The 16,356-nt window shown below is 39.3% G+C and overlaps 1 protein-coding gene across 7 annotated transcripts in view; it reads left to right on the forward strand.

Annotated features, from left to right (window-relative positions):
* Positions 1-3,494: 3,494 nt before the first annotated feature.
* ncor2 (nuclear receptor corepressor 2) overlaps positions 3,495-16,356 on the forward strand; it is a 144,080-nt gene continuing 131,218 nt past the window's right edge. For 5 of the 7 annotated variants that reach the window (XM_039804613.1, XM_039804617.1, XM_039804616.1 and 2 more), the window contains exon 1: positions 3,495-3,752. The gene's annotated coding sequence lies outside the window, so the exon portion shown is untranslated. Of the gene's footprint in view, positions 3,753-4,811; positions 4,828-16,356 lie in introns of those variants that run through there. The other 2 variants (XM_039804619.1, XM_039804614.1) reach the window with 2 other exon arrangements.

Below are 16,356 nucleotides of genomic sequence, written 5' to 3' on the forward strand. Positions count from 1 at the left end.
ACTAGCTATCACGTCACTACCATATCCATGCCAACAGAAAACCACTTTGATTCCCTTCAGCTCTTTCATCTCAACTGCGAAGGTTTGTCGCACAACTCAGATTAACACAATAGGAAAAGTCCACAACACCATGACCTGATTTCATTTGTAAAAAGCATAAGTGTTATCATTGCTATTGCTGTCTGTAGATGTTGCAGCATACTATCAGAGAGCAAATATCTGGACAAACTCACTATTTAATATCTCTCAAATACCAATACCAAAATAGGTTCCATGTGTGAATGTGGATGTGCATACATGATATATGCTGTATGATGTATCTGTATCTAATTTATGTAATGTATTGAAACCTGAATTAGACATGAAAGGCAGTGAATCATACTCTCCCTGCATGCTTTTTCCATTAGAAAGAGACAGGAATGGGTTGTTTTTTTTGTTCGTTTCATGGTGAACATTGATGTCATGACAGTCAGGCTAGAACATGTCCATACAAGGTCCACTCTAGTTTACTCCACATGAATCCATGCAATCTAACAGATGGTTGACTGAGCTAAACTCCAGCGATGCTGTGCCACTGCCAGTTTCATTACGGGGATTCACTTGGACATGAGACAAGTGTGAATATGTCTGTCACGCCAACGGCAGCCTATGATACCGAAGAAAAATGATAGCCATAATTTGCTACATGAAAACAGAGAGCACATGACAACATGAGATGCCTAAATTTACGTCATATTGAAGCACATAGAGGAATGGGTGATAAAATATCTAAATATATATATATAAAAAAAAGGTTTTGCAAAAATTATTCAGTAGCACTTAATGTATCTGTTGTTGCTGCTCAGACATAGAAACACTGCTAAAATATACAAGGAAAAAGGATGTAAGAAAGACACATATGATTTTGATAAAAGGAAAAAAAAGAAAAAATGAGAATAAAGCGTGTGCTGGCGGTAGGCCAGGTGTGGACATACTCAGGAAGTTAAGCTGGAATTCCAACAATGCAGGCAGTCGTTAGACTCTTCAGTGAGATGCTGCCATTTCTGCTCTCATTGCCTTCTTTGTAGGCAGTTAAATTAAGTCTTGCTGCAGTGAATACATTTGGAGCCCTGCCTTTGCATCGTAAACCTAGATTGATTTGTGAATGATATGAGGAGAAGAGTGTCACGTTTATGCAGATAAAACAAAGCAGGCCCCTCTCTCACTTTTCTGTCTCTCCCTCTGCCTCTAATATCTACAGAGAAATATCATTTTCCCAGGCTGTTTGACTCGAGCCCGGTCGTGACGATAATGAATGCCAGCGATGGCAGGATGAATTATGTCTCGACTAAAAATGTACATCATAGCCAAAGGAAGAACTTGACATGTAATTATACCAACATTAAAAATAGCAACACGTGCCAAATAGTATCCATCACCTTCATCTAAAGATCACAGTATTCATGAAACACGTGATTTCAGTTAGATACATTTCATGTTTATGATTGTATGTTTCTGATTTAATTGTGCTTGAATTTAATTAGTCGTACTGAACACAAGTACTACAACCCTTGAAGACAATAGAAAACTAGGAGATGGCACCAGCAGAAGAGTATTTGTAATCAAAGACAATCATTCACAAGGGGGAGCTCCATTAATCTGGTAGACTGCGGATGGCAACTCGTCAGAGTGCTGTTTTGATGAGGATTTTCCCTCCAGCCTCCTCTCTGTTTCTGAAGAATTTTTTTGTTGTTCGTCTTTTATTTCAGAGCTGTAATGACTGTCTGCAGTGCATCTATCAACTGACAGCCTTTGAAATCTCCGAAGCCTGCTTAGCTGATGCAGTCACTCTCAGTGGTGCCTTTCATGTGGGCTCTGGATGCGTTGAAACAATCCACTCCAGTTCTTTTTAAATAACTTGTAGAAGAGACACCTCAGGTTTTCTGTCCTAAATGGGCTCCATATTTATTTTTGCAATCATTAAAAGTGTCCCTTGTTCAGATATCATGTATTTTAGGATCTTAAGAAGGTTCGCCTGGCCATTTGGGCTTTGTCTGATGCTCCATTTAACTCTACAGGGGATCTGGCTGCAGATGAAACACAGCTGTTTATACGGTATAAATAATAAACATTTGTGCTTTATCTGTGGGCTGACAAATTGGGCATTGCGGAGATGGGGGATAGATTATCCCGACATGTGACTGGGTCTAGAAAGCCCAGCTAAAATAAACAGCTCTCTATCCTGCTCTGTGATGGCTGGATGAAGAGATGGTGGTTATACTGATGGTTAGAGGGGGTCTTCCAAACCACAGAGCAGAAAGAAAAACACGGGGAAGAAAAACAATCCCATCTGACATCATAGGGAAGGCTGCCGCTGAAATTTAGGTCAAGATATAGCCTGCCTGAAGTGTGCCAGATATATGGCAATGTCAGGTTGCCAACGCCCTGTCCAGAGGGAATGACATAATACAAAATCAAAAGTATACAGCATAAAATGAAGAGAAACTAATTACCTTAGCCTGTCAAAACCAGCAGCAGGTGTCTTTCTTAAATGAGTCCCACTGACTGACTTAAATACTTTTAAACAAAAATCTTTTCTGTGACTGAAATAGCTGCGGTATGGGTGGCAGTTTTAAACGCCAGCATAGCTGTAAAGCAGACAGAGAGGTTTCCGACCATTTATAGGGCACTGGCTTCAGCAGAGTCATCACACAGCATGGGATGTTGTGATCTCCCAAATACTATCCTTCAATGTTAAGTCACTGTATTCACAGCTTGTACTTCTCCACGGGCATCAAGCAGCACAGACGTAGACTTCCTGGAGTGTCAACTGACCCCTTTTGGAACCTCTGAGAAGGAGAGAGAGAATACAGAGGGGTTTGTCCTCATAGATGATGTGAGAGGGACAATACAAGTTGTTGATAATATGACAATGTGTGCCAACAATATGTTTTAGCAGCTAGGATGTAGTGATGCATATATGTAGATCTATTGTTATTATGTTGTTATATGTAATTGTTTTGTGGAATGTCATTGCACTGCTAGACATATAGGCCAACACATGTATATAGCCTACATACATTGGATGGTGATGGAAGCAACATAGGCCTAGCCTATAGCTTATAGGCTATTTGTAAAGAAATGCAAAGTGTATACAACCAATTGGGTAGTGTAACCTTTTTACATTATCTGATAATATACAGCATACACACATACAGAAATCTATAAAGAAACATTACCATGTTTGAGATGATATGTAGGCTGCATGTCATTTGCAAAAATGCACGTCAGACATGCTAAATGATGTGCAGAAAGTAGTAACTAAGATAAAGAGGCACGTTGGTGCCGTTTAAGTTATGTTGTTTTGGTGCTTTATGATGATAACCCACTTTAACACTAGAGCGCTATATCTCTGAATTAGTTGTGGACATGGGAAAAGTGCAATCCTTGAGAGGAGGGGCGAGAGAGCACGCGGACCTATTGAGAGAGAGAGAGGCGGTTCAGTTCAGCACCACTGTGGTCTCAGCAGCAGCGGCTTAGAGACTATAGTGTTGTTAGTCCACTGTTGTGCAGGAACAGACAAGGCATAGCTGAAAACCGCCAGCGGAACAAATGAAAACGAAAACTACTCTTTGATGTGGATTAATTCAGGGGCGAGACACTCAATCGAAGCGAGAAGCTCTTTAAGCGAATTTGGACCGACTGACGAGGATTGGGACGTTTGCTACTGTACGATAGCACCGCCGAATGGTTTCTCTTGCCCCGCCGCTAAGGTTAGTTAGCTTCCATTGCTGGCTGTCCGTTTGGTTAAGGGGAAGGGGGGGGGGCGTCTGTTCTGTTCTGTTGTTGGACGACGGGATCCGGCTATTCTTTGGAGGAGAATCATGCATAGCAGTTTGACCTTTTCGAGGCTAACGTTATACGTTACGTTATAGCTAACGTTACACGGTTGAACCTTTGGTACATGTAGTTAATTTTACAGTTTAACTAGCCGGATGCTCACCCGACTACAATACTCATAGTTGGCTGGCTACCGTCAGCTAGTTAATTATTTTATAAATCACGAACACGTGCTACATGGCTAGGCTAAGCTAGCTAATAGCTAACGATGTTAGCTACCTAGCTTAGCTAGCTGTCAGAATTGCGGAGTAGCTAGCTAACGCCAATTTTATGAACATAATTAATCCTACATTGGTGTTCTCTATGTAACGTTAAACACAATATTCTACACCAAACACTATCAATATCATCTATTAAAAAATGTCAATTTACTTATGACCAAGTGTCAATAACGTAACGTTAGGCTATGTTATATTGTGGTATCTGGCTAACTGAATTAGCCTGCTAACTTGGCTTTGCACAGAAGCGCCCGGTTTGCGTTTGTAAACAATGGATTTACATGAAGTTGTCTTAGTGCGCTCTAGCGATAGGCAATCTAACGTTAGCCGGTAACGCATTGCTTTGTTGTCAAGTGGGTGATAACTAAGCTATGATGTCAAGTACACACAAGTTAAAAGAAAGGTAACGTGAGTTAGCGTAAGTGGTTGGTTGTCTCAGATCTATAATTTGCTTTTGTGAAAGTAACGTTAACGTTATGCTTGCTTTTGAGTTCGATCAAGTTTATTTATAACATTTTAACGGAATGTCCCACCAAGTGAGGCGATCGTTATACCGGTAAACAAAGTAACCATGTGATGATGTGGAAATAAGCGGATGCCTGTTTTTGTCAGCTGCCCAATCTCTACAACCACATCCATGATACGCAGTAACATAGCTACATTCTACTTTTTAACTGTCACTTACCCGAGAACATTTCTTTGCTGCTTATCCCAACCTCTGCAAATGAAGGTGACTGAATTTATATTGTGACCGGCAAATAGATATATAGATAGGTAGATACTTTATTCATCCTGAGGGAAATTTTAGAATGTGATGTGTAAATGTGTATTTATCTACCTCTAGCATTGCGCCAAATAATTTTTTTTGTATCTGTTTTTATGTTGTGTTAAGTGCATTGAATCTGCTTTTGAGAAACAACACAGTCCTTTAACAGTTTGAATAGCCACCACACTGGGGAGTATTATTTTTTTTATAGCATTGACCATAACAACCTCCTGTTAAATTAAAATCAAAGACAGTGGGAAATGAGTTACAGGTGTGAATCAAACAATGTATGGATAATATTGAATGCTTAGGTGGTGTGTAGTTTGATCCATTGCTGTTGGGTGTTAAAACATTTTTTTGGGAAAGGATTCTTTGTCAATACATGCATGGATGGGACACTTGTAACACCCACTGTGAGGTTAGGCTAATTTTCCTCCTAAAACAAAGTCCAGGTGTAACCAAAAGAAATCCAAAGTGCATGAGTATGCCAACAAAGCATGGCATACTCATGCACTTTCTTTGAACTATGCTGTCAAATTTGGGGGTGGGAAATCAATTATTTCTAGGAGTGCACGATATGAGGAAAATATGCAATAACGTTGACATTTGCGCTAACGATATTACGTGCGATAAATTAGCGGATATTAAAGTGTACTAAGTTCTGTCTTTCTGTTGCTTTCCGTATTCGGCTACAAAAAATTGCTTGTTGAATTTAAAACAAATGAAAGGAATTTATTTCCAACCATCTTTTATTAACCCTTGTGTTGACTTCGGGTCACTTTGGCCCGTTTTAAAATTTTGTTTTATATCAGAAAATATGGGATGTAAAAATAAATGCTGAAAATGTGCAGAAAAAAAATATAACAATTTAAAATGTTGGAAAAAGCAAAAACAAACTGTGAAAAAAAGGCGTCAAAAACGTCGAAAAAAGTGTTTTTTTCAAGGTTGATGGGAAGACAACACAAGGGCTAAAAACATTGAACATTGAATTTAATACAAAAGTTACACTTTGAATTTCTTTCAACTAACACAACAAATCTCAGTGTCTTTCGCAATACGTTGTAGGCTTTTGCGATGTGCTTATTGTGCCAGTTAATATTGTGGTGACGACAAAAAACGATATTGTGCAGCCATAATTCTTTCCCTCGGTTACACACACACTCACACTCACACACACATACACACATGCACAAATAGGACCTATAAACATATCATGTATGGAGAGATGTCAGAGCTGAGGGGGCTGCCTCAGGATAGCACCCTGAGCAGTTGGGTGTCTGGTGCCTTGCTCAAGGGCACCTGGACAATGCCCAGGATGCAAACCGGCATTTCTCCAGATACCAGTCCACACCTCGTACTTGGTCTGAGCTACTGCCGCCCCAAAACACATCATATGCAAGTCTTTTCTAGGCATGCAAATAATTTTAGGTTTATGGTCCCAGGCTTTAAAATATGTGTCTCTGAAATTGCTGTTGCCACCCCACAACAGTGGAGGTAAACAACCCATTTCAAAATCTGGGAACATTAAAATGAAACTGTCTGCATAACATTAGTGGTAGGTGAAGATTTTTGTGCCTTTGGTGATCTGTCCTTTTTGATTATGTAATCCAGGGTTACCCCAGGAAATTGTTTAGCCGAGGTGGTAGGCCATGATCTTAATGCATCTCGACTTGTGATCCACTTAATATCACCTATAAACAATAGCCACAATTAGGCCTGGGCAATATATCGATATATGAGGCTAGATAACGGTTTATATTTTGGATATCGTAACATGACACGTGTTGTCTTTTCCTGCTTTTAAAGACCTCATTACAGTAAAGTGATGTCATTTTCTGAACTTACCAGACTGTTCTAGCTGTTCTTATAATTTTTAATTTAGTCGTTACAGCCACATTACTAACAATTCTTTTTTTTTAATCTCACTGTAAATATTTTGTGAAGGCACAAATTGTCAACCCTACAATATCGCCCGCAATATCAACATCGAGATTTTGATCAAATATATCATAAATTTGTTTTTGTCCATATTGCCCAGATCTAGCCACAATCATTATATAGCATTAGGGTTGCTCGATTATGGAAAAAATAATAATCACGATTATTTTGGTCAATATTGAAATCATGATTATTTAACACGATTACTCATTCACATTTAGATATAATGGATAGTGTCCAGGGTATAATCTGTTAGTGTCCTTTATCTCACAGAAAGAGTCTTTGGATCAGAATAACATCTGTTTTACTACTGTTACAGATATCACACATAACGTTACACAGCTAATGAACAGGGGGGGGCAAAGGCAGAGAGGGACCGCAGGGTTAGCTAACATTAGCTGTTCCCAGACTGAGTTGGTTTTTCCTTTTTTTTGCTCACCAAACGCTGCTGTCATCTTTACTCGCGCTGAGTTTTTAAATTCCAGCGGATGATATGCATAGATAGTATATAAAAGGATGATATGCACACGACTTGCCTCCCTGACTGGCTTCGGGAGGGGCGGATGTGTGTGTGCGCGTGTCATTCAGAACACAAGACAAATAAGGGTGTTCTTGCAAAACAGAACATAGCAAAATAATCATTTTTTCTCGATTATACTATTTTGGTGATCGTTGGGAGCCGAAATTGAAATTCAATTAATTGCACAGTCCTATATAGCATTTGCTATTTGAAATGACTATAATATATAATATAAAATAATACTAGTTGCCCCTTAAGTTTAACGTTTTATTTCACAAAAGTGTATAACATTTCATGATGTTAGCGGAGGTGGTCTTTGATTCAGGCGATGCGGCCCACTTCTGCTATAAGATAACACTGTGAGAAACCTTGTAACCAAAACGTTTCCTATTGCTACTACACAATTGGCCAACTATCATAAGGGTTCTTATTGTGAAAACAGTTAAACATTCCTGAAGCCTTCGTCAATAACATTAGCAACTGCCACTCCCTTGGTGTGTCAAACGCATAAATATGGGCATTTAGTTTTTATTTTTTTTTGTCAGCTGAGTTATAAATATTGCAAGGAGGAATTGCCAGAAGAAGAAATGACCACAGCCACAATCACTTATTGTGCCCGCATCACAGTTTCAAATCGCCGTAACTTATGGTCAGCTACTGCACGTATCCACAAGTATCCTAACTTTGTGGAAATTTGGTATATGAGGGGTGGACATTACCTGAAAAATTATATTAAGTATTTTTATTTCTGATAACATACAGTCAGTCCCTCCAGGATTTCACGGCCTTTTTTGAGATTGTGGCCCAAAATGCCTGATATTGCGGGAGCTTTTGTAAAAAATATCGATAAAAGTTGCAATGTCTTTTGTATTTTTGTTGCAATGAAGTTGCGAGAGACAGTGAAAGTTGCAGTAGTTCTTTAAAAATAAAAAGGAAACTTGTTTTAGGGAGAATAAAATTACTCTGGGCTGAGATTTCCTAGTAACCTTACCAAAAAGGTCAGGATGCTGCAAATGTTGGTATAATATGAAAATGGCTGGTGGATTTAAGACAAAAAATGTATTGATTGAATCAAATTTGAGCATATCTGTCAGTGGCTTGTTGATCTTTACATTGTTAGTTCATTTCCTATACTGGCCTGGGACGCACATTCATACGGTTTGATAAAGTACTTATTGAACTTTAACTTATCATTGCACTTACAATAACGAGCGTAGCTGTCCTCAATTTAGGTCATCCTGTACGTCTCATGTCCGGTTTTTCCTGCATCCACCGTGTGCGTGCGTGCGTGCGTGCGTGCGTGCGTGCGTGTGTGCACGCGCGTCAGTCGCGGGGGGAACTGAGCAGCCCCGCCCGCTGCAGAGAGCCGACACAGAAGCAACTTTCAGTGACTTTAGAGTGAAAAATCATTACAGCGTACATTGATGTTAAAATGTATACAGCTTGGCAGGACGGTACTGATACAAAGTCTGGCACGTGGGACAGCTGGGATTGGTTGAAGTTGCGGGAAACTCCGGTTGTTGGTCAAATATGCGGAAAAGTTGCGGTGATTGGTCAGAATTGCGAGTCGCACCAAATTCACGGTGATTGGTTGAATTTGCGTGAATTGTTGCGATCGTAAAATCCTGAGGGGGGGGTGCATATTTGTGTGATAAATCTCTGTAGAATCATCACTGAGTGGCCCCTTTAACATTTTCATTTCATACATTGTTGTTATAAAATGATAATAAATTTATGGATTTTTTTTGGCCTTAACCATAACTAATGAATGTAAAAAGAAATTTAGTTATTTAAGTTATTACCCTTAAGTTTGTGTTAATACTTATATACCTTTAATGCTTGACGGGATGGATATTTTGTGGTATGTACACAGTTTAGTCATGGTGCTTGCAGACAGTTGGTGTGTCTTACAAGGCAGCCTAGAGAGCACACAGTCTGCCAATAATTCATCATGGTGTGACATTGCTGATTTGTGTTCTGTGCACTCATAGTACAGTATCAGCTAAGCAGTTTGCATTGTTGTTGCAAGAGTTGAAGGAGAGTGAGGATATATCCCTCCCTTATCCAAAAGGGTAATGGGGGCAAAGATAATCGCCTGCTCAGTGTGGTACCTCAGGGAGACTGTTTCACTGCTAGTCGAATTTCAGCTCGTATTTTGAAACACAACACAGTTGCGAAACTGGAAAGGGGAGAGTTCTTGCTTATTTTATTTTCTGTGAAAGAAGAGTCCTCAGTGAATTGTTGTGGTAAGAAAAAGCATGTTGCATCATCATAAATCACGAAAAAGATTTCCATTACAGTTCACAGAGGCTGTCCTTCAAAGGCATAAATGTCATAAATTGTCACTTTTCAGTAAGACAATAAATATCTGTTTTTTCAACAACCAAGTACTCTAAACATTGTAATAATTGATTAATATTTACCACTGTCAGATTTACATTTATTAAATGTAAATTGAATATGTACATCATATTTTTTAAAGAGCAGTCATAATTATTTATATATAAATATTTATTATATCATTTTCTACTTCAGACCCCTAAAGAACAATTGTTTTTCTTGTACAAGACATATGATATTTATTGATTATTTACAATTATCAGCAAGTAATGAAAAGACCATCATGAAAACCTACAAGAATGTGGGTCGAGCTGCATTGTTACAACTGTTTCATCAGTATATGCCACTGCTGTAGCTACTATGGCTGTCAAAATTGACCAAATTATATGAAGTTTGAATATTCCTTTATAAACACATAGGTTTGAATATATTCAAATATCTTTTTTGCGCATTATGTCCAAAAGAGGGCAAACAAGTATATTTATTTCAACATAAACATGTCTTTTAAAAGATCTACATACATAAAAAATAAAATAATGTCCTATACCGTAAAACTTAATTTAAAGGCCTTCTCTATCTTTCTAAAGCCTAAAGCATGCAGGTGGCAGGACATGATGCAGATTTCTTCAGGTCACCGACAGAAGTTCCTGATTCTTGTTGTCTCTCTGGTTAGACGTTAGTTGGCGTTTTCGTGTTAATCACCCTTCTTCACCCTTTCTCCCAGTTTCGTGCCAGCCGCATGATAGAAATCTTATTATCAAACCTACTCAATCTCTGGACGACTGGGACATTAGACGACCTTTTTAATAGGAATCTCAACGTTGAGAGTTGTATAAGGAGCAGGGCTCCCAGGCCCACGTGAGAATGCGGCAGGCAGACAGCTACAGTGGTGCTGTTTTTCTCGCCCAAACGAATAATAATTTTCATATTCATAGTCTTCATCCCTTTACGCCAATTCAACATGCTAAATGCATACAGCCCAACTCAACCTGTTGGCTTGGTTTGTCTGGGTCGTAAGACATTATTTTGTATCTGACATAGCCTTTGTTGAAATCTCAACCTGCATTTTGAATTTTAATTTGCAGACATTAAATCAATAACGTACTTAACCTTGTGCATCTGAGTGTTCAATGGTGAGCTTCTTTAAAGGTCCCATGACATGGTGCTCTTTGGATGCTTTTATATAGACCTTAGTGGTCCCCTAATACTGTATCTGAAGTCTCTTTTATATAGACCTTAGTGGTCCCCTAATACTGTATCTGAAGTCTCTTTCCCGAAATTCAGCCTTGGTGCAGAACTACAGCCACTAGAGCCAGTCCCACAATGAGCTTTCCTTAGGATGTGCCATTTCTGTGTCTGTAGCTATTGAGGAGGAGAGAGGGGGGGCAAGGTGGAGGGTGGGGATGTGGCCTTGACCAACTGCCACTTTTCTCGTTTGAAAGCCATGATGTCTCTCTCTTTCTCATGGGTGGGCCAAATTCTCTGGGCGGGCAAAGCAGAGAAAGGGGAGGTAACCTTGCTCCTTATGACCTCATAAGGAGAAGATTCCTGATCGGTCCATCTGAGCTTTCATTTTCTCAAAGGCAGAGCAGGATACCCAGGGCTCGGTTTACACCTATCACCATTTCTAGCCACTGGGGGACCATAGGCAGGCTGGGGGAACTCATATTAATGTTAAAAAAAAGTGAAATGCCATGGGACCTTTTAATGTAGGCAAGTAAAGTCATGGATCTATTCAGATGTTACTGTTCCACGAATGAGATTTTCACACTGCATAATCAACTGAAAACACAGCACATGAAATGATGATTAAACGGAAATGACACCACTTTGGTATTCTTCGGTGGACTTTATGAACCCTTAAGTTAACACGCAGAAACCAAAGAGGGAAATGTGAAGCTGTCACCATAAAAATCTGCCTCCCCAGGCGCATTCCCTCCTTCCACCCAGTTTCCCTCTCACTGAATGAGAAACAGCAGCTGTCTAGCACTTCTTGCACACTAGTGGACTGCACCTGGTAGGTTTCGTGTGTGGAGAATGGTATGCTTGACTCGGTGTGGTATAATATTATGATCAGGCACAGCTGGTCTGTTGCAGTTCCTCAAATTACTCACAATCAAAGTGCCATTGAACTGGACACGGTGCCACCTCAGTTCCAGTGGCCGCACCATTTGTACCATTGTACGGTTTTCTGGGATTGCCAAATGGAAAACCCATGATTTGGACATGTTTGAGGAAAGTGTCTTTCTCATATGGGCCCATGCAGATCCTGCAAGTTGTCATTAGCCTCATGATTTTATGCCCTCTCCTTTAGGATTCTGTCATCAAACTTTAATGGTAGCATTACTTAGGCAAAAGAAGTTGAGGGTTTAGGGCTGCAACAAACGATTATTTTCATTGTGGATTAATCTGTTGATTATCTTCTCGATTAGTTGTTTGGTCTAAAAAATGGTTAAAAATGAGGATTAGTGCTTTCCAAAGCCCAAGATGACATCCTCAAATGTCTTTGTTTTGTCCACAACTCAAGTATTCAGTTTTGTGTCATAAAGGAGTGAAGAAATTAAAAAATATTCACATTTTAGAAGCTCGAATTTTCTTTTTTTCACATTACCATATTACGATATCCAAAATCTAAGACAATATCTAGTCACATATCACGATATCGATATATTGCCCAGCTCTACTTGTTATAATTGTCTATCTAATGAATTACTGTATATAATATCATTGTTTTTCCAGCAGCGGTGCTGTAGTGTGCCAGTTTTATTTTGTGCCAGCCGCTGACAGGAGAAGGGCTTTGTACACAGTTGTAGATGTCGAATTACAGTACGTTTTAATAAAATGCTCTCTCTCTCTCTCTCTCTCTCTCTCTCTCTCTCTCTCTCTCTCTCTCTCTCTCTCTCTCTCTCTCTCTCTCTCTCTTCCTCTCCCTGTCCTCCACTCACCTATTTCCATGCTATCCTGTCTCATCTGTACTACCTGCCGTCCTGTCTAATAATGGAATACATGAAGTAAAGTGGTAGAGTAAGCAACCTACAGTACAGGCCAAAAGTTTGGACACACCTTCTCATTCAATGTGTTTCTTTATTTTCATGACTGTTTACATTGTAGATTCTCACTGAAGGCATCAAAACTATGAATGAACACATATGGAATTATGTACTTAACAAAAAAGTGTGAAATAACTGAAAACATGTCTTATATTTTAGATTCTTCAAAGTAGCCACCCTTTGCTTTTTTTGATAACTCTGCAAACCCTTGGTGTTCTCTCAATGAGCTTCATGAGGTAGTCACCTGAAATGGTTTTACCTTCACAGGTGTGCTTTGTCAGGGTTAATTAGTGGAATTTTGTCCCTTATTAATAAAAAAGCAAAGGGTGGCTACTTTGAAGAATCTAAAATATAAGACATGTTTTCAGTTATTTCACACTTTTTTGTTAAGTACATAATTCCATATGTGTTCATTCATAGTTTTGATGCCTTCAGTGAGAATCTACAATGTAAATAGTCATGAAAATATAAAGGAAACGCATTGAATGAGAAAGTGTGTCCAAACTTTTGGCCTGTACTGTATACAAATTAAATCAAGTAACCTATTGCAGGAGACAAAATACCTAACGTGACACACCAGAACCACCTGTCAATGGTGTGGAATCTGTCCATCCACAAGCAATCCGATAAAACAAACCATATGACGTAGTAGGGTAGTAGAGCCAGTTGGTAAATCTAACTTGCTGAAGAGCGTAAACGTCTTTTCCATTGACAAAAGCCTTCAGTGTTATTCTTTGCTCTTCTTTCAATGAAGAAATACACGCCAGTTCTGAAATAACTGATGCTAACGTGACATCTACGCTAAAATCTTTAGGAGCTGCCAGTGTTGTTCTAAAGTTTTATATTTGTTGGGTATTTTAGGCCTTTAATTCCACAGGACCACTGAAGACATGAAAGGGGAGACGCAACCGCTGCGTCAAGGAGTAAACCTCTATATTCTATATATATATTTTTATATATATATATATATATATATATATATATATATATATATATATATATATATATATATATATGTATGTGTATGTGTTATATATATATATATATATGTATATATGTATGTGCGCCTGCTCTACCAACTGAGCTAACCCAGCAACACCCACCATTGTTGTTTTGAACAAACCATCACCTGTGCGCCCTAGTGTGTTACGCAGGTCTGTCAAAATTGGCCTAAAATAAATACACAAGTTGAAATATATTTGAATTTCTGTTAGATGTTTAATAAACATATTGAACTTTTTTCAATTTAGATTTATAATATGAAATTGGTGGCAATTATTGAAGTCCCAATTGGTGCATACATTAGCTGTTGCCAGATTACAAACACTTTTAGTTTAGCTAATCAAATTCAAGCCTAATATGTAGGAACGGCGTTTGATTATTTCTTCTAAAAACAGATTTGAACCATTCAAATATACAGTATATTCTTGTGCGTTTATGTCAGTTACTACTTGTATAGGTTTTATTTTCCTTGTCTTTTCCACTAGTCTTCGGTTCAGGAACAGCTCTCTGCTCTGCTCTGATCTGAACTCATCACCCAATCTTGCAGACTGATCTCAATAAGTGGCGTATGTATGACACGCCAATTCGTGTGCCATTTTTGTGTGTTGTCAAGACGCATAATCGCTTTTTAGCGTGTTTATCAACGCCGTTTGGTCTCCATTGACTTACATTACCTTGCGATTGTGCGTCAATTTACGCCAAGTTCTCCTGAGAAAAAAACTTTTTTTCTCCAGCGAAATTTCGCATGTTTTTTAAACTAATGTATTTCAATGGGAAGCATGTTTCGTGATCACAGCACTAGTCTCAATAAGAAGATGCCGTAGCATTAAGAGCGACTACGGTAGAGAGTATTATGAAAGCCCAAAAATCCGCATAGGGAGGTTGGCTGGGGTGGTGGATGGGTCAAACAACACAGGACTTTCCCCCAGGAGCCCGAGGATCGTGTCCCGCGTGTCACGTTTCCTAAACCCAACCGTTGCTTTCTTCTTTTCCTAAACTCAACCCGTCCGCTGTATACGGCGTAGACATACACACTGATAGCTCAAAATGCGTACAGATAACACAGGCTTTAGAAAGTGGCGAAGTCATGATGTCACGTTGGATCTTGACTCACTTCCACACCATCGCGTTCTCCCGGTCCCCGCCTGCCACTACCTTCTCTTTCCGAAATAGAGTCTGGGTTCAGCGGTCAGTCTGCTTCTCTCTTCTTCAGCTGGATAGCCAGCAGCTCATTGAAACTAGCTTACTAGCTAGCTGCCTAGCATATGTGCTTCAGACTAAAGCTAGTGACAATGTGCGCAATGAATCAAGCTTGCACACTAAGAGACTTATAAGCGGTGCCAAACCATAATGGGGTTAACTTAATAATTTAAAAAAGTTACTTGCATCCCTTAATGTGTTAACTCGGAAGTATATAATAGCCCTTTGATTGCATGTTGTTGTTTTTTGTGTTACTAGAAATGAATTAAAAGTACAAGACATTTATTATTCATAAGGCGTTCTATTTTGATTTCCACGGCTATGAAATGGGAGTTACTATTAAACAGTCACCCATATTTAAACCTACTAAAAGAGAGGCAGACACTGGATAAGCAGAGATTAGAAATGGCTTTGTGGTAAGTGATTCACTTGACTGTTACGCAACACTGATGACAGCATGTTACAGGACACGGCTCTTATTTGTGTAGGCTACAGCCGTGGGTAGCGTTATATTTATCTCTGATTAGCCTAGCTTTTCTTCTGGGAATGTGTGTTACAGCATAGTTTGTTTTTCACATTATGGAAAGCATGTTAGTAAGGCCAGCCAAGGTCACACACCTCAGGGTTGATGATCTTACAGTGGAAATACGAGTGACATGTAACAGTGAAAGGTATGGAGACCCAAAATGGAATGTAATTACAGGTTATGGTGTGCTTGTGTGGGGGAATTGACTTGTCTTGACGTGTGTGCTGGATCCGTGACCCCCCTTAGTGCATCAAAACATCAAGCAGCTGGTGTGATGTCTAGTGTGTGTTTTGTGATGTTTGGGTTAGGGTTAGCGATGTCCCCTAAATTAGCAGTTGACGATGTTTACAGTAAAACATGGCGATTGACGACGATATTTTATCATATTTATCTCTTAACATAAATATTTTTTGTTAACATAGGAACGATCAGACCTATATTTAAATCCCTCTGTAAATGCTGCCCTGCTGGTAGGGGGCAGTTTTTTACAACTTGACCTACTTTCACTTAATTACGGATCAGTAAAGTCAATCAGATGTCCGTGATCTGCGTAACGACAGTACAGTGGGACGTTTGCCTTCAACAGAGCGACCGTAATAACCTAATATACCATCATTACTGAGATTAAACTACATTCTTGGTTATGCATTCAATAAACGGAAACAAAACACTTGCAGCACACATGAACCGATGCGCAATATTAGCTCACACATAAAATAGCACCCTCGTGAATTAGCCTACTGTTGCTAACGTACATTCATAAATCCTGCATAACATCGTCCCATACCTACAGGACATCAGACTTACTTATTGATGCACGCACAGAGTAGTGTCGAGAAACTTAGTCCAACGAGGGGAGAAAGGACAGTGTGATAGCGTTCCACTTTTAACGCTTTTTTCTCTCTCACTCGAGACCG

Source organism: Perca fluviatilis, chromosome 6 (genome assembly GCF_010015445.1).
Source record: "Perca fluviatilis chromosome 6, GENO_Pfluv_1.0, whole genome shotgun sequence".
Classification (NCBI taxonomy): domain Eukaryota; kingdom Metazoa; phylum Chordata; class Actinopteri; order Perciformes; family Percidae; genus Perca; species Perca fluviatilis.